Below are 19,576 nucleotides of genomic sequence, written 5' to 3' on the forward strand. Positions count from 1 at the left end.
AAGGCCTGAATAAACTCATCTCTACTAATGGACAACATTCCACAGGCCTTCAAGGTAGCAGTAATAAAACACTATTGATTTAAACTACATGACCCAGCAGTCTTAGCTAATTATAGGCCAATCTCCAACCTTCCTTTCATATCAAACATCCTTGAAAGAGTAGTTGTCAAACAGCTAACAGATCATCTGCAGAGGAATGGCTTATTTGAAGAGTTTCAGTCAGGTTTCAGAGCTCATCACAGCACAGAAACAGCTTTAGTGAAGGTTACAAATGATCTTCTTATGGCCTCTGACAGTGGACTCATCTCTGTGCTTGTCCTGCTAGACCTCAGTGCAGCGTTTGATACTGTTGACCATAATATCCTATTAGAGCGATTAGAACATGCTGTAGGTATTACAGGTACTGCACTGCAGTGGTTTGTATCATATCTATCTAATAGACTCCAATTTGTTCATGTCATGTACCAGAAGGCTGGTATGTGGGAGTGGACTGAAGCAGACTCAAAGGACAACTGGACTGTGAGTTGACAAAGCTTTATTTAACACAGGGACATAGACTGGAAATGTGAAGTTGTAGCGTGAGTCTCAGGCCTGAAGATCACTGGAAACAGAAGGAGGTTAATACTGAATGGAAAAGGTGGGCAAGAGTTGAACTGTGAGTGTAGAGAGAGCTTACATGCTTGGAGAGAAGTCCAAAGGCTCAGGGGAGGGTGATAGAGTCAGTGTCCAGCTGAGTGGCGAGGTGACTGGAGTAGATGATCCAACAGTTGTTTCCAGGGATGCAGAACTGAGCAGGAAAGCAGGTAGATGAGAGTAACTGAGTCGTGGTAGAACTGAAACACATTTGTTTTTGTACTTTTCAGGAAAGAGATGAACCAGAGTAAGCTGATAGATTAAGATTCCTCTCTGTTGTGTTTACATCCATGTTAATAACCGTGAGTGTTGTACAGTCAGGTTTCCTTCATGAACATGAACATTACATAAAGACAGATTTCTGTACATGAAGCCAAATCACTGTGTTGCAGTCAAAGTGAAGATTAAAGCAGATTTTCACCAGCAAGCTTCATCCCATCTGTACAAACTTTAAACTCTACATGTTTCAGCCTGAGAAGGAGGCTTGATATGCAAATATATTTAATGTGAGCAGAGTTGAACGAGACCGTGTCTGTGCTCGTCTGCACCCTTCTTCCAGGGAAATGTGTTAAACATAATGATTACATAAAACTGCGTGTGAGCACAAAGACAAATATTTCCTGCAGAAGACTTTTAGTTCAAAACAACCGTCTGCTGCTCACACCGACAACTCAACTGTTTAATTCAGTTTCACAAGTCGCCTTAAGGACGTTTATATTGTAAGATAAAGAACCAACAATATCAATAAATACTGATGACACTGAACATGTCATGCACCCTTTGAGGCCAAGGCTGCAAAATATACATGAAGTCATGAGAAGAAATTCCACCTCTGAATAAGAATTAAATGACCGATACTGTGTGAGTGCAGAGCAGAGACCTGCAGGGTGGAAAGAGTTCAAACAGCCTCATTTATCCTCAGAACAGACACCTTCATCCCTGAAATCTTCACATTAGAGAGTAAACAGAGATCATGGTTGATGCTGACGAAACTCTGGTTTGAAACATGTTTCATGTAAAAATGCAGCAGTGTGTTAAGTTTGCACTGCAGAGTCTTTAGTGAGCTGCAGAACAGAAATGACCTCCATGCAGCACTTTGGTTTTCAGCAGCTGTGAAGCATCAGGATGAAAGACGGTCAGGAGGAAGAGGAGGGAGGAAGGAGCTCCTGTGATGCTCAGAGGAGCAGTGAGTTGTCCTGACTGAGCGCGCTCCTCTGCTCAGTTCTGATAACTCCCTCCTCTCTGATGGTCCAGCTCCTCCCCAGCACTGAGCCCGCCTCCTGGTTTGAGGATGTTGGACTCTGAGGAGCAGTGCAGCTGGTTGCTGAACGTCTGCCCTCTGGTGGCCACAGGAGAAACTACACCTGCTGGTCTGTCTGGCTTTGAAATGTCTGACACAGGCTGAGGTTAAAGGGTGAAGCAAGCTTTCGGCACTGGGATCCCATTCCTCTCACCAGTTTCTCCGTTTTGTCCAGTCTTCCACAAGACCCGGGTGCGGATAAGGGAAGGTGCACCATGGTCCTAAACACAACAGATTACCACACAAAGATCACTAATCTCCTCAGTGACAACAACACCTACGAAGCTTTAAAGCGAGACCCCACAAGCAGCTACAAAAAGAAAGTTATAGCTTGCCTTCAAGACCTTGAAAAGGACAAAATCATTGACCGCCTCACATATCACCACCTTTATCCAGGGGATGCCATGCCCTGCATTTATGGACTTCCTAAAATCCACAAGGAAGGGGTCCCACTCAGACCCATAGTCAGTAGCATAAACTCAGCCACTTATAACATTGCGAAACACCTTGCTACCATCCTTGCACCTCTAGTGGGGAACACCCCACACCATATCAAGAACTCCACCGACTTCACCGACAAGGTCCAGAAACTTACCCTGGATCCAGATGAAACCATGGTGTCCTTTGACGTAGTCTCTCTCTTCACTTGCATACCCACCACGGAGGCAGTGGAGACTGTCAGAAAACGACTACAAGAAGACAGCTCCTTGGAAGACAGGACCAACTTCACACCCGATCAGATCTGCACACTGTTAGACCTCTGCCTTACCACAACATACTTCAAATACAACGAAGGCTTCTACAGACAGAAACATGGCTGTGCCATGGGCTCCCCCGTGTCACCTATTGTAGCCAACCTTTACATGGAGGAAGTGGAAAGAAAGGCTCTTGGCTCTTTTAAAGGGAGAGTACCCAGCCACTGGTACAGATATGTAGACGACACCTGGGTCAAAATCAAAAGACAAGAAGTGGAATCCTTCACTGCGCACATTAACGCCGTGGATAAAAACATCAAGTTCACCAGGGAAGACACTAAGGACAACTGTTTGCCTTTCCTGGACTGCGCGGTGCACATTGAAGAGAATGGCAACCTCAACATTGAAGTTTACCGGAAGCCCACACACACGGACCAGTACCTCCTCTTTGACTCCCATCACCCTCTGGAACACAAACTTGGAGTAATTAGGACCCTACACCACCGGGCAGAACTTGTTCCCTCTAAGCCTGAAGGGAAAAAGAAGGAACACACACATGTAAAGGAAGCACTCAAAACATGTGGTTATCCTAACTGGGCGTTCATAAAGTCAGCAAAGAGGCACAGAAAAGAAGATCAGACACCAGCGAGGGAGGATAAGAAAGACAGACGCAACAACGTTGTCATCCCCTATGTAGCCGGTGTATCAGAGAAACTCAGGAGAGTTTTCTCCAAGCACGACATCCCAGTGTACTTCAGACCCAGCAACACACTCAGACACAAACTGGTTCACCCGAAAGACAAAACTCCAAAACACAGACTTAACAACGTGGTGTATGCTGTACAGTGCAGCGAGGAATGCCCAGACCTCTACATCGGAGAGACCAAACAGCCACTTCACAAGCGCATGGCACAACATAGAAGAGCCACCTCCACAGGACAAGACTCAGCAGTCCATCTGCATCTTAAGGACAAAGGTCACTCTTTCGAGGATGCCAATGTTCACATATTGGACAGAGAGGACAGATGGTTTGAAAGAGGAGTGAAAGAGGCCATCTATGTCCACTGTGAGCGACCATCTTTGAACAGAGGCGGTGGTTTACGACACCAACTGTCTGCCATCTATAATCCAGTTTTGAGTTCCCTCCCCAGACGCCTTAACGCCCACTCACATCCTGGGCCATCTGACCTCAGGAAATCACATGATAGGGTGGGGCCAGGTTTCACAATGAGCTCACCCGAAACCCTGGCTGATTAGGTCCCACACCCACTTTCACACCTTGGCTCATGTGATTAGAGGATCACCAGGGGGTCCTTTGTCCCTCCTTGGGGGGATACTCCCACTGGGTTTAAATCTGGGACTCTCGGCCATTTGACCTTAGAACTGAAGAAGCTTCTTGGATGAGAGGTGAAACGTCTTCAAGCAACTTAAAGAAGTCCAGACGCTTTTCTTTGCAAACTCCTTTGACTACGATGACCTGGATGACTGAGAACCTTCACAGACATCTAGGTCTCGACTGAAGTCGAGAGGTGACCGGGCCTTTGCATCCGTGGCACCAAGACTCTGGAATAACCTCCCTGTTCATACTCATACCGCCGAGTCTATCCAGTCTTTTAAATCACGTCTTAAAACTTATCTTTTTACTTTGGCTTTTGATTCTAACTAGTTGTGTTGTTACCTATTGTTTGTTGTCCTGTTTTATTGTTTTGTCTTAATTGTCTCAAGCTTTTACTGACTGTGAAGCACTATGGTCAACATTGTTGTTTTTAATATGTGTTATATAAATAAATTTTGATTTGATTTGATATGACGAGGAGATGAAGGAGGAGGAGAGGCAAAGAGTGAGTCACAGTGTGATGTAGCATAACTTAAGCAGCAAGGAAGGTGATAACTAAATAGCATTAGCAGACGATTGAAGTTCTTTTAAGCATACTTTATTGCTGGCATCTCCATTTTACCATAAAACAATGAACCAGGCATGCAAAAATCCCACTTGCTATATACAGGACTTTGCCCACACCTGACCTCGTTAGTCCCTACCATTGAGACAAAAAGGTCAGACCAAACAATACAATTCTAAACAAAGAACAGGAATAAGATTATGCATGAAACTGACAAACTCATTTACTCAGCTAAATGGTTTGTAAAGTAAAACACTGCATACAATATAACTCAAAAGGCTACTTTAAAGAAAATAAACAATACTATACAAAATGAAAAACCCTCCATTTGGTTACACCCAATGATGCAATCATTGACCTCATGACCCTATATAAACAGGAAGTACTGGGCGGCCGTTCCCATATACCTGTCTTACATATAGGACCTGAATAAACAACATGGACACCATGGTAAATATAACCAAAGCAACATAAAGAAACATAATTTACCAGACATTTGCCTGTGAACAGAAGAAAATTCAGATGACCTGATGGTTAGTAGTGTTTGCCATAGCTGGACTGGCCATCGGGCATACCGGGCATTTGCCCGGTATGCCGCTGGTGATTTTTTGTTTTTATGGGCCAATGGATTTTTTTTTTTTTTTTTTTTTTTTTAGGAAGGGTATATATAATGAAAGGTGTTGGATTGGCCAATTGGTCATGATCGACTCTGGGCTGGACCAATTACAGCCGAGGAGGCCGGATGCACCCTCCCCCTTGTTTAGCAATCTTATAGACGAACTAAAGAAAATGGAGAACAAAAAAAGGAAAGGAGGTGTTTATGAAAATATCACTAAATCTGTCATTTATTAATTTTAATATTAATTAATGATCATGTCTCACCTCTAGTGTTCTTGGTCTTAATTTAAGGTTTCTACCATGTGTTGTAGATAGTTCAGGAGGTTAACTCGACCAAGCAGTCTTTTTGTTTCTGCTATGTACTGTTTAAAATCCAGAATAGGGAGGATGGTGTAGGTTTAAGTTTATTAGATTGATACATATATACCAACAAGGCAGTGTACATCAAAGCAGTTGTTTTCATGCAAAGGCTTTATGGTTTTTCCTATAGCGATTGACAGATCACGTGACTTTCGCGCATTGCATTCCGGGAACTCGTGGCAAAACAATCCAAGTACCGCATCAAATGCAAGCATTTGCAGCACCGCAAAACGTTCATTCTCCGGTTCCAATACCTTCTTGGTTTTTCTTTGCCGCACAAAAAAGGAATGTACAAAACTAAGGAGAACAATGCCGGTCCGTACAAAGACAGACTCGACGAAAAGGCAAAGAAAAGATACGAGGAAAAAATCAAAGGTGTGAGAGGGTCAGACCCTTACGAGCACACAGAGTGGACGAAAGACGTTAGCGTGCTGCCCAACTTTCACCACGCTCAGATTTATAATTACAATACAATACAATACAATTTTATTTATATAGCACATTTAAAAACCCGAAGGCACACCAAAGTGCTTCACAGTAACATGTAGAGTCAACATAAATCAATAACAGGGTACAAATCAGGCACTAGCACAGACAGGATAGAGGCACTAACAGACCAGGAGATTTAGGTAAATACAAAATCTGATGAGACAAAAACAGCAGTAAAATTAATAAAAAATAATAATAAATTTAATAAAATCGAATAAAAGATTTAACAGATTAAAATTTAAAAGATTAAAAGGGTGTTAACTGGTCAGGAAAGCCAAGTCAAACAGATATGCTTTTAATTATACGGTTCTTGGAGTGAGTGCATACACTCATGAAGTTTAGTAACTTCAGGTCACTGCAACAAGCCCAGGTACAGTTTACCGACGGATGGGTACAGGACCTTGAAATGCACCGTGTAGAACGAAAGACCATCGTACAAACAAAGGTAAGTTTACCAGTCTCACAAATCGTCGTCATAAATACACAATCGTTAACCGTTTATTAATATAACCTTTGAGCTCAACGGTAATTAATTAGTAGTGGAAATAATTTCTGGTACGCATTACAGAAATGTAGCAGTGACAATAATATTGTATGTTGTAATCGCACTGGACAATTAGTGATACAAAACAAGTGTTTTATCCTGTGAATAAAAGTATATGTTTTTGTCAGTGTACCGTGGTAATAACAGAAGCGAAACGCAATATTGTGTCAGGACAATTGGTTGCCATAATGGTCTTGAAAAGTTAGTAATGGCTCTACTGAAAGAATATTGACTGAAGATTGACAACATCAGGGGTCAACGTTACGATGGGGCTGCAAACTTGAGCGGGCACTTTAAGGGACTTCAGTCCAGGATGCAAAATAACAAATCCAAAGGCCTCTTATCTGCACCGTCAGGCACACTTCTTTAATCTGGTATTGGTAGAGAGTGCAAACTCGAATATGTGTTTTGTCAGATTTTTCAGCCTGATTGAAAATTTTTGCACTTTTGTGGCCAACTCGTCATAACCACACTCTGCATTTATTAAAATGCAGGAGATGTTGTACCCTGAGCAGCGACCACTGCAGCTCACAAAGGTGGACCTGCAGAGAAACTGCTCTCAAGACAATGAGGAAGATCCAGCTTTCATGCAGTTTCATGAGGCAATACCAGACTCTTCGGCAGGTGATGCTTCCTTATCAACCATCGATTTTGAATTCATCCTGTTTCTGGAGATCGCCTGTCCCATCTTCCAAGCAACTTCTACTGCATCTGATGCATTGCAGGAGAAAGCCGTTGACCTGGCTGCAGGATCCAAGGTTGATGGAGTTTTGAGGCTGACCCACAGCAAAACAGGCTACAGAGAAGGCTGCATCATTGGGCCTGGACCCCCCCATCTGCGGTCCCTGGACAAGCTCAGAGGAGGAAAGTCGCAGACTCCGGACCATGACATACACCAAGCTTTGCCAGTTCGATAACATTGAGGAGGAAGACAAATTGCAGACAGAGCTTAAGGTCATTCATGCTTCATACATACGCGAGTTTTCGACTGTCCTGCTGAGTGTTTCTACTGCCTCCTCTTAACCACTGAATACAACCCAGAGGCTTAGCAGCACATTAAACAAACCTGAATCCAGCCTGGTGTCCATTCAGATCTGCTGACAGTGTTTCACCTTCAGGGCTGACTCTCACAGCTGCTCTGTTGCAGCTCTGAGAGGCTGAAGCTGCAGGCTGTGTTTCCTCCTGTGAGCAGCAGAGGGCAGCGTTTCACTGAACAGCCCAGCTTCACAGCTTCACCTCTGAGACTCTGCTGTGAGTAGAAACATGTTTTTACTTCTTCTACCTCCACGTTTCAAAGTGAAATAGGACATTTAATGGTAAAATTGAGAACTCACATGCTTTGGATGTTTTTTTTGTGTGTGTGATCAGAACTGAAGTTGATTTCAGCACAACTGTTACCTTATACAGATTTGGATCCTGATAAGTGTCTATTATGGCTACTCATCCTGACTTGACTGACGTGTGTGATGATGAAGACTTTATGTCACCGCCAAACCAACTTACTGCCAGACACAATATTGCTGACATTGGGCATAAAGTGCAAAGTCTACATGCAGAGGTTGATATGCTCCAGCAATGAATCTTTGGACCTCTAGAGGAATATTTTGGAGCAGTGCAGTCAACAAGAAAGACCAGTCCCAAAAGTACCAGATGCCCAGGCTACTCACCCTTTTCCTCTGGCCTCGTCTACTCCATATGTGCCAAGCCTACCTATCAGGGAAATGGAGCAATCCATCTCGTCAGCTGGCTCCATGCAGCCCACCAGGGCTCTGTCTCAATCCCAGTCAGATTCTCTAGAGCTGATTAGTACAACCAGAGTCCTTGCTGCAGCATTACTTACTTAGCATTTAGTTCCCCCTACGCCGAGCTGTGCATCAGGCAGCTAATGATTTCCATCGATGTCGGTCAGTGGCGACAGCTTCGGCTTCGTCCCAGGCAATGTTGACGGTTCTCAAATCTTCACCCAGAAGAATGGATACAGTCTGTTAATGCTTACAAAACCTCCTTAGATCTAGCAGATGCCCAAATCCAAGAAAAGGAACGAGCTTCGCAAGATCAAGGTGCGGAAGGCTGCAGGTCTAGATGGCGTCAGCTCCAGGCTCCTGAGATGCTGCACAGATGAACTGTGTGGCATCCTAGGATATCTGTTCAACCTGAGCCTGTCACTAGAGAAAGTTCCACAGTTGTGGAAGACCTCCTGTGTGGTACCGGTACCAAAGACCTCCCATCCCAAGGACCTCAGCAGCTACAGGCCGGTAGCCCTGACATCACATCTGATGAAGACCCTCGAGAGGTTGGTTCTAAACCATCTGCGCCCCCTGGTGGGGTCTTCATTGGATCCGCTGCAGTTTGCTTATCAGCCTGGCATCGGGGTGAAGGACACCATCATCTACCTCCTGCACCGAGCTCTGACTCACCTGGAGAAGCCTGGAAGCACTGTGAGGATCATGTTCTTTGATTTCTCCAGTGCTTTCAACACCATCCAGCCACGACTTCTGAGAGACAAGCTGGAGCTATCGGGAGTGGACCACCACATGTCCCAGTGGATACTGGACTACCTCACAGGACGTCCACAGTATGTGAGGACACAGGGCTGTGTCTCTGACACGCTGGTCTGCAGTACGGGGGCCCCACAGGGAACTGTGCTGGCACCGTTCCTCTTCACCCTCTACACTGCAGACTTCTCCATCAACTCCCCACGCTGCCACCTACAGAAGTTCTCTGACGACTCTGCCATAGTCGGCCTCATCACAGGTGAGGATGACTCAGAGTACAGACAGTGGACTCTGGACTTCGTAGACTGGTGTCAGCAGAACCACCTGCTGATCAACGCCGGGAAAACCAAGGAGTTGGTGGTGGACTTCCGGAGACGCAGACCCACCACACTGACACCGGTGAACATCCAGGGAGTGGACATTGAGATAGTGGACTCTTATAGGTACCTGGGTGTTCACCTGAATAATAAACTGGACTGGAGCCACAACACTGATGCTCTTTACAGGACTCTACCTGCTGAGGCGGCTGAGGTCATTTGGAGTACAGGGAGCGCTTTTAAAGACCTTCTATGACTCTGTGGTGGCATCTGTCATTTTTTATAGTGTGGTAAGTTGGAGCAGCGGTTTATCGGCAGCTGAGAGGAAGAGGTTGGATAAACTCATCAGGAAGGCCAGCTCTGTTCTGGGATGCACCCTGGACCCAGTGCAGGTGGTGGGAGACAGAAGGACTCTGGCCAAAATAACATCTCTGATGGACAGAGTCTCCCACCCCATGCACCACCGGGCCGATGGTGATTTTTCGTTTTTATGGGCCGATGGGTTTTTTTTTTTTTTTTTTAGTAACATTAGCAAGTGGTGGAGGCCAGCAGATGCAACACGCTCGCAGGTGGATGACAGAAAGGCAGGAGGAGCAGAGACCCGAGACGGTGAACTGAACTTCAGGTAAGAAGTTATGACCTGCAGTCTATCTGGGTCAGATATAAACCAAGTTTAGGTGGAGTTTATTTTCGTTGTGCTGACTTTTTACAGTCAGTTACAATAACTAGTACTGCGTGCTAGCTAGCATGACGGCCACTGCTGGGCGGGTGCTATGATATTATTGATGTTGAACTTGTTTTATCTTATTTTATTTATAACGTTAGTAAAAAACGGAATATTGCGCGTTTCGTACTGAGGTGAAAAGGAACACAGTTTGTCCCGGACTTCAGCTACAATGAAAAAGACACAAAGCTGGAGTTATTCTGTCTTTCTTGCTCAGCTGCCTCTTCTTCTCTCATTCTCTCCTGTTTCTACTTCAATCATGAAACTGATCAATGATCAGCTGATCGGCTTTTCTCTCTTGTTTATTTATCGCCCACTTTGCACCAGAAAGAGGAAACCAGCGGATGTCGCGTTAAACAACAGCAGCACGTTTAACACTAGGTTTACTATCCTGCGCAAATTTGCGTAACTTCCCTAAACCCAACACCCCCTAGAATTACTGGCTTTTTTATTTTCTGGTGCAAGTCCTGAAGTGTTAAGCACCCCGCTGAGATTTTCGCAGGTCGTCAGCTTGTTTCTCCTACAGCTTTTGTTGTGCAAACCACCCATTATCCTTGAGGCCTGGCACATTTGCATTTGCTCACTCAGAGTTGCTCAGATCCAAGGCAGGCCAAACCTCTGTGTTACAACTTTCAGAAATGCCTGGTAGAAATGCTTCAACTTACTCATGAGATTTTGACCACATTTCTTGCGGAAGTCACAGCTATACTGAATGCACGACCGTTGTTGCCAGCTGCAAGAAATGCTTGGTAGGGAACAGCTGTTCCCTACCAAGGTTCGTTGTCCATTCACACAGTATATTGCAACCAAGCCAGACAAATTTGGGATCAAGTTCTGGATGGCCACGGATTTGGACACCAAATATGTCTGCAGATCATCTCCTTACTTGGGAAAGGACCCCAGTCGTCAGAAGGGAGAGAGGCTGGCAGAGAACGTGGTCATGAAACTAATGGAGCCGTTTTTGGATGATGGGAGAAACGTCACAACGGACAATTTCTTTACTTCACTGTCACTGTCGCACAGACTGCTGCAGCGCAAAACAACGTTACTGGGCACGGTGAATAAAGTCCGGCGTGAACTTCCTCAACTTGCAAAAGATAGTGCAAAGCGAGAGGTATTCTCCACTTCAGTGCTTAGAAGTGGCAGTGTCTCCTTGACAATTTATGCACCTAAAAAAAAAAACAAGACTGTGTGTGTTCTAAGTTCCATGCACCAAGACATGACGATTGGTGACGGCAGAAAGAGGAAACCCAACACGATAACAGACTATAACCACATGAAGGTATGTGAATGTGTGTACAATTTTACACCAGTGCTACAATGTTTTCTGATGTGTGCTATACAGGCCTATAGAAAAAAACATACTGATGACTCTCTCGCTCTGCTTTTACAGTGTGGTGTAGACGTGTTGGACCAAATGGCACGGATGTATTCCGTTAGATCAGCAACACGCAGGTGGCCAGTAGCGGTTTTCTACAATATGCTGGACCTGGCGGCAGTGAATGCCTACATTTTGTACAAGGCATGTACAGGGTGGACAGGCAAAAGAAGATTGTTTCTGAGTCTTCTAGCTCAGCAACTTCGTTGCCGATTCATGCAGCACAAGGAAATATTAGCACAGAGGCAGCTGCTGTGCCAGGGACTGTAAAGACAACGCAGTGCCAGGTGCAAGAGAGCTGCAACAGGAATCGCAGCAGGTTTACCTGTGCAACATGTCAGAAATTCACCTGTGCCAAATGCAGGGATGATGGACACTGGGTCTGCAAACGCTGTAAAGTTTGAAACACTTTGAAATAAAACAGACTTGTGTACCCATATATTGTGAATGTCTGTCTTTTGTATGTAGGTTGTAACACAGAGGTTTGGCCTGCCTTGGATCTGAGTAAACAAATGCCAATGTTGCACGCACACACACACACACACACACACACACACACACACACACACACACACAGCAAATCTGCATTTATTTGTCCCACAAGTGGAAAATCTGCATTGTCATTGCAAAAAAAGTGGACAGAGCACAGTATAGAAAGTGCACTATACAAACAATCTGGAAACATATATATGGACACGAGTATTCAAAAATATTGGTGTATGTATACACACACATCTATCTATCTATCTATCTATCTATCTATCTATCTATCTATCTGTGTGTGTGTGTGTATATATATATATATGATATAGATGTGTCTGTGTGTATAACTAGACTTTATGCATATTATATAAGGTGTGGCTATATAAATATATGTACAACTCTGTGTATATATGTTTATGGCCAGGCATCCAATGTAGTGACAAGGATTGACAAGAACTAATATTGCATATGAGAAGAGAAATATTGCACATAGAAACTACCATGGTGTATAGTACGCCGCAGGTAAGGAAGGAAAGTAGCCTTGCAGGGAAGGAAAGACCTGAATCTCTCATGGTTAGGGTTTGGGGGAGGGTGTGTTTGCACAACAAAAGCAGGAGAACAATGGAGCTGAAGACCTGTGAAAATCTCAGCGGGGTGCCAAGAGGTGTTAAGGTCGGGGGGAATTTACGCAAATTTGCGCAGGCCAGTAAATCTAGTAGTAGGGACTTGCACCAGGGAAAAAAGGCTCAGTAATTCTACAGGGAGTGCAGAATTATTAGGCAAATGAGTATTTTGTCCACATCATCCTCTTCATGCATGTTGTCTTACTCCAAGCTGTATAGGCTCGAAAGCCTACTACCAATTAAGCATATTAGGTGATGTGCATCTCTGTAATGAGAAGGGGTGTGGTCTAATGACATCAACACCCTATATCAGGTGTGCATAATTATTAGGCAACTTCCTTTCCTTTGGCAAAATGGGTCAAAAGAAGGACTTGACAGGCTCAGAAAAGTCAAAAATAGTGAGATATCTTGCAGAGGGATGCAGCGTCTTAAAATTGCAAAGCTTCTGAAGCGTGATCATCGAACAATCAAGCGTTTCATTCAAAATAGTCAACAGGGTCGCAAGAAGCGTGTGGAAAAACCAAGGCGCAAAATAACTGCCCATGAACTGAGAAAAGTCAAGCGTGCAGCTGCCAAGATGCCACTTGCCACCAGTTTGGCCATATTTCAGAGCTGCAACATCACTGGAGTGCCCAAAAGCACAAGGTGTGCAATACTCAGAGACATGGCCAAGGTAAGAAAGGCTGAAAGACGACCACCACTGAACAAGACACACAAGCTGAAACGTCAAGACTGGGCCAAGAAATATCTCAAGACTGATTTTTCTAAGGTTTTATGGACTGATGAAATGAGAGTGAGTCTTGATGGGCCAGATGGATGGGCCCGTGGCTGGATTGGTAAAGGGCAGAGAGCTCCAGTCCCACTCAGACGCCAGCAAGGTGGAGGTGGAGTACTGGTTTGGGCTGGTATCATCAAAGATGAGCTTGTGGGGCCTTTTCGGGTTGAGGATGGAGTCAAGCTCAACTCCCAGTCCTACTGCCAGTTTCTGGAAGACACCTTCTTCAAGCAGTGGTACAGGAAGAAGTCTGCATCCTTCAAGAAAAACATGATTTTCATGCAGGACAATGCTCCATCACACGCGTCCAAGTACTCCACAGCGTGGCTGGCAAGAAAGGGTATAAAAGAAGAAAAACTAATGACATGGCCTCCTTGTTCACCTGATCTGAACCCCATTGAGAACCTGTGGTCCATCATCAAATGTGAGATTTACAAGGAGGGAAAACAGTACACCTCTCTGAACAGTGTCTGGGAGGCTGTGGTTGCTGCTGCACGCAATGTTGATGGTGAACAGATCAAAACACTGACAGAATTCATGGATGGCAGGCTTTTGAGTGTCCTTGCAAAGAAAGGTGGCTATATTGGTCGCTGATTTGTTTTTGTTTTGTTTTTGAATGTCAGAAATGTATATTTGTGAATGTGGAGATGTTATATTGGTTTCACTGGTAAAAATAAATAATTGAAATGGGTATATATTTGTTTTTGTTAAGTTGCCTAATAATTATGCACAGTAATACTCACCTGCACACACAGATATCCCCCTAAAATAGCTAAAACTAAAAACAAACTAAAAACTACTTCCAAAAACATTCAGCTTTGATATTACTGAGGTTTTTGGGTTCATTGAGAACATGGTTGTTGTTCAATAATAAAATTATTCCTCAAAAATACAACTTGCCTAATAATTCTGCACTCCCTGTAGTGTTAAGCTTGATCAGCTGTTGTTAGAATTTATTTAATATTACTTTCTAGTATCAGCTGATGTTTGCTGGAGCCACAGCTGTAAAGCTGCTGGTCATGATATCGGTTTGTATATCTGGTGAGAGGGAAACATGAAGATGAAACCAGGAGATGTCCTTACTGAATCATCAGAGCTGAACTGGTGATGGAGAAACAGGTTTACCTTTTAGGTGACATGAATGAGTTGAAGGGAAGTTATGAACTGTTTCTGAGAGACAAATAACACCAGGATCCTTTTCTATGTAGCTGACAGCTGGTAACTGTGCAGGGGCGGGTCTAGCAAAGTTTTGCCAGGGGGCCAGGTAGGGCATTAACAGGGAAAGGGGGGCACAAAGAAATACTTTTCTTTCTTATTCTCATTTAAAATATCTAGCTCTTATTAAATAATTATCTGAATCTTACAACGTTTTCATCTGATGTAAAATGTATAGAAATCCATTATTGTACATAGTAATTTTTTTAGGGTCCCATCATAATTTCTTCAGAAGTAGCTAAGTACTGTATATGATGCCAGTATTTCCCACATTTTCTAGATTCTGTACCAGTACTGTGTGTAAAATGCCATCAAAAAGTCAATTAAGTTTTATTCTTTCTCACCTGTCTTTCTGTCTCCTTTCACTTTTTAAAGGTTGCCATGTTAGAAAAAATATTTTGCCCTGCCATGCTGTTTATTGATGTGGCAAATGAATGGTTTATGAAAATATATCTAAATCTGTCATCAGTAATCAGTAATGATCATGTCTCACCTCTAGTCTTCTCTGTCTTAATTTCAGGTTTTCACCATGTGTTGTAGATAGTTCAGGAGGTTAACTCGACCAAGCAGTCTACTTTCGGGTACTGTTTAGAATACCAGAATAGGGAGGATGGTGTAGGTTTAAGTTTATTAGATTGATACATATATACCAACAAGACAGTGTACATCACTGTGACAGCAGCGTTTGTTTTCATTCAAAGGCTTTATGGTTTTTCCTATAATACTTGGTGGGCCGGTCTCTAGTCAAAATGCCCGGGCCGATTTTTTGTCCCAGTCCAGCCCTGACCAGGAGTACATTTTGAGAGGCATCCTGGACCGTTTCCAGCACCCTGAAGAGCCCCAGCCAACGTTTGTGGCCCATATGCTCAGTGAGTTCAGGAGACTGAGGAACCCACCATCTGAACAGGAGCAAACTGAGCTCATCTGTAAACACGCAGTGGAGAAGTACAGAGAAGCACTGTATGGGATGCCTGTAAGGTCAGTAATTGATCCAGTGCTGCATGCCCATGAGCTGCATTCTGTTCTCGGCACCAGCCTTTCACAGCCTTCTCGAGTTCAGCTGAAAAACAGAGCTGAGGGAGGACCCCACTGTTTAAATGTGCCATGCCTGGTGTTATATCTGGCACATGCCCTGACCGTTCCACTGATTTTCAGGGAGCTCGACACTCTCCCAGGTCGGCTCCGGAGCTTCCTTAAACACTGCCTGCCAATCACCATCCAGTAACTCAGCCTGCAGATCCAGATGGAACTCCCTGAACGCTGTCAGGGAGATGAAACCAGCTGGCAGGAGGCAGGGAAACTTCAGGGAGGGGAGAGTGTTTCATAGGGGCAACCCTCGCCCCAGCCAATAACTCAGCCCCCATTGCTTATGTCAGAGCCAATTGTGCCACCTGTGCTCAATCACGTTGAAGATGGAACTTCGCAATCAGCATGGAACACCCCTCTCAGAGTTAAAGTGAACTTTAATGGGGCAGCTCTGGATGCCACGCTAGATATGGGTGCGTCTCTTTCAGCAGTAAATGCAGACCTGTTACCTGGGGAAAAAAGTCATTAAAGAATCTGTGGGATTCTCCACCCATAAGACTGGCCAATGGCACTAACTGCAGTCCATTGGGAATAACCTGGTTAACCACTGGATTTATGGGCAAGCGAGTCTATCAGCGGTTTGTGATAGTGCAGGACTTGGTTCTTGGGATGGACTTTATGACTCACACTTCACTAACAATACATGTTCCAATGAGAACTGTAATTATGGATGATAATCCCCCATGTGTTGATGAACTCTGTGAAAATGGCTTTGTGGAAGCTGATCATGAGTGTGGAACAGTGACTCTGCAGAACACCCCACAGCTCTCCCTCCATGATAAGGCTGGAGAAGCTAACTTGGATTCTGTGGAGAGAGAAGGACTGTTAGAATTGTTGGAAAGATGGCCACCTTGGTCACACTTCTCTGGCAGAACATGTCATTGTAACTGGGGATGCAAACCCTGTTAACTTGCCACCATACCGCAAATCATAGAAGAGTGAGTACAAAAATGCTACAGGATGACATCATTGAACCTGCTCCCATGGTCACTGTGAACAACCCCCCCCCCCACTCCCGCGAGTGGGTGAATCACTGGACTTTCTGTCGAGAGGGAAGTTTCTCACAACACTAGACCTCGCTCAAGGTTTCGAGCAGGTCCCCATTGCTGAAGAAGCTAAACCAAAGACTGCTTTTATCATGCACTGTGGCCTGTTTCATTTCAGAGTCCTTCCTTTTGGCCTGTGTAACACCCCTGTGAATTTTCAGCACTTTATAAACAATGTTCTAGCTGGCCTGGTTTATAAGTCCTGTGCGGTGTATCTGGATGACATTGTTCAAGGTTCAAGGTTCAAGGTTCTTTATTTGTCACATGCATAGTTATACAAGTATAACACACAGTGAAATGTATCCTGACACGATCCTCGACATGTGCAAAACATGGGGGGGGGGGGGGGGGGGGGGGGGGGGGGTAGAGGGATAACATTATAAATATATATATATATAGTATATACATTGGGTGAATGTGCAGTAGAAGCAGCAGCAGGTGAATTCTGTACATTAATATGAATAGACATCTGACTATTTTACAGAATGGACAATATAAACATATTTAAAGTTAAAGGAAGTTAAAGAAATTGAGTGTCTGGAGGAGAGTCTCAGTCAATTATAGATGATGTGAGATGGCGTGTGCGTGTGTGTGTGTGTGTGGGGGGGGGGGGTGTTGGTTTAGGGCCCGGATGGCTTGAGGATAAAAGCTCTTCTTGAGTCTCTCTGTCCTTGCCCGGATGATGCGGAACCTTCTACCAGATTGTAGAAGTTGGAACAGTTTGCTGCCAGGATGGGACGGGTCCTTCAGTATCTGCGTTGCTCTAGTCCGGCATCTCCTGGTGTAGGTGTCCTGAAGCGGGGGGAGAGCAATCCTGCAGCAGCGTTCTGCTGTACGGATCACTCTCTGGAGAGCTTTTTGGTCCTTCACACAGCTGTTCCCGAACCACGCTGTCATGTTCTGTGTGAGGATACTCTCCACAGCGCCTGTATAGAAGATCCTGAGGATCTTTGGAGAGACCCTGAACTTCCTTAGTTGTCGGAGGTGATACAGGCGCTGCCTAGCCTTCTTGGTCTGGACCTGAATGTGGGCAGCCCATGTCAGGTCTGAGGAGATGTGGACACCAAGAGGAGAGATGTGGACACCAAGTTGGTGGTGTTGTCACACCACCAACTTTTGAGCAACACCTGCTTGACCTAAAAGAGGTCCTTGGTAGGCTTTAGTCCGCTGCCTTCTCTTTATAACCAAGCAAATGCCAATTCTGCCTTACAGAACTCACCTTCCTTGGTTATTGGGTTATGCCAGAGGGGATCCATTCTGACCAGCCAGTGCCAGCCACAACAAAGCAGGTGCGACAGTTCCTTGGCATAACTGGCTACTGTCGCCACTTTGTACATGGCTATGCCCGTCATGCAGAGCCACTCTTTGTCCACACTAAAAAGGACGAAGAGTGCCAAGCAGCTGTAGACTTTCTGAAACATTCTATAACCTCAGCACCAGTCCTCAGGTTCCCGGAATTTTCACGTCCATTCTTCATTCGCACTGATGCATGTGATGCTGGTCTTGGAGCAGCATTAATGCAGAAGTATGAGGATGGCAAAGATGTTTCTGTGGCTAGCCATGCCTTGCACAAATCAGTAAAACCCTACTCGACTCCAGAGAAGGAGTGTCTGGCTGTCATCTGGGCCTTGGACCCTATGTCGAAGGCTTGCACATAACTATTTACACTGACCACAGCAACTGAAAGTGGTTGATGTCTTAACCAAACCCCTGTGGGAGGCTTGCTTGGTGGTGTCTTCTCCTTCAAAACTTTGAGTTCAGCATTATCCACAAACCTGGAGAACGTAATAAGGTGGATGGACCTTCATGGACCTTCGTGCTCTACCTTCTGCAATTGTTTCTGACTGCCTGCATGTTCATCAATTGCAGCTTGAAGACCCAGTCCCAGGCTCATTGCTCAATCAGCTCAAAAGTGAAAAACAAACTGTAGGGGGATAGTCAGGATCTGGAGAAGTACGTTGTACAAGATGGTCTCCTCTATTCCCTCAACCAAAAACAAAATGTGGTCTCCACCCACGCAGCCCTCCTGTTGAGAACTGAATGACCCCAAAACGTCTTACTCAGATAACCTGAGAGCTTCACTTCAGGATGCTCATGAACATGCTCGCAGAGAGTCATAAATGGCGAAAGCACTACTATGATCTGAGACGTCGCCCGGTCTCTTACGACGTTGGAGACCTAGTCAGAGTAAAGTCACACCCAAAATCAGATTCATCGTCCAACTTTTCTGCAAAGTTGGCTCCTTTTTACACTGGTGCCTACCTTATCCCCAAGAGGAGGTCTGAGGTGAATTACTGTCTCACCACAGTGGACACTGGAGAGAAAGTTTTTCATGTTGCAAACCTGCAACCATTCTACAGATTTAAAGATCTCCAGACATACTCTTAGGGAGGTGACGGGCGGTCACAACTTTTCTGGGAGAGGGGCAAGGATGAGCTGGACTGAAGGTGTAGAGATCTATGATATGCTGTGGAATGTTCTTTCTTTGAGACTTTTGGGAAGGTATAAAATAGTTCAGGGCGGTGTCCTTCCTCAGAAAACTGTTTGGTGCTTAATTTAAACTTTTTCTCCACTGCAGTGTTTTTCTTTTTCCTTTTTCTTTCATAAACCTCCCTTCAAAAGACACTCACCTGGTGGTTGCAGTTTTATTTAAAGTTTCCGTGACAAAAGCTGAAGGCTGCAGCAGCTTTGGATCTCAGTCTCCTGGACAGCAGCTTGCCTCCTGCTCTTCCAGACCCTGACTGTAGTGACTTGATAATGTTGATACGAACACTATTGTCTCTAGCCACACCCCTGCCAAGATTGACTTTGACCGTACTGACATTGTCCCGCTTTTCGTGGACCAGAACTCTTTCCAAGAGACTACTGACATTGCTCTGGAGACAGAGGCGTCT

At 44.7% G+C, this 19,576-nt stretch overlaps 1 long non-coding RNA gene across 1 annotated transcript; it reads left to right on the top strand.

Annotated features, from left to right (window-relative positions):
* Window positions 1-11,219: 11,219 nt before the first annotated feature.
* Window positions 11,220-11,626, top strand: LOC112846732 (uncharacterized). Its single transcript, XR_003219854.1, has 2 exons — window positions 11,220-11,358; window positions 11,470-11,626. It is a non-coding gene; the product is annotated as an uncharacterized LOC112846732 (long non-coding RNA).
* Window positions 11,627-19,576: the final 7,950 nt, after the last annotated feature.

This window comes from Oreochromis niloticus, linkage group LG4 (assembly GCF_001858045.2).
Source record: "Oreochromis niloticus isolate F11D_XX linkage group LG4, O_niloticus_UMD_NMBU, whole genome shotgun sequence".
NCBI classification, from domain to species: Eukaryota; Metazoa; Chordata; class Actinopteri; order Cichliformes; family Cichlidae; genus Oreochromis; species Oreochromis niloticus.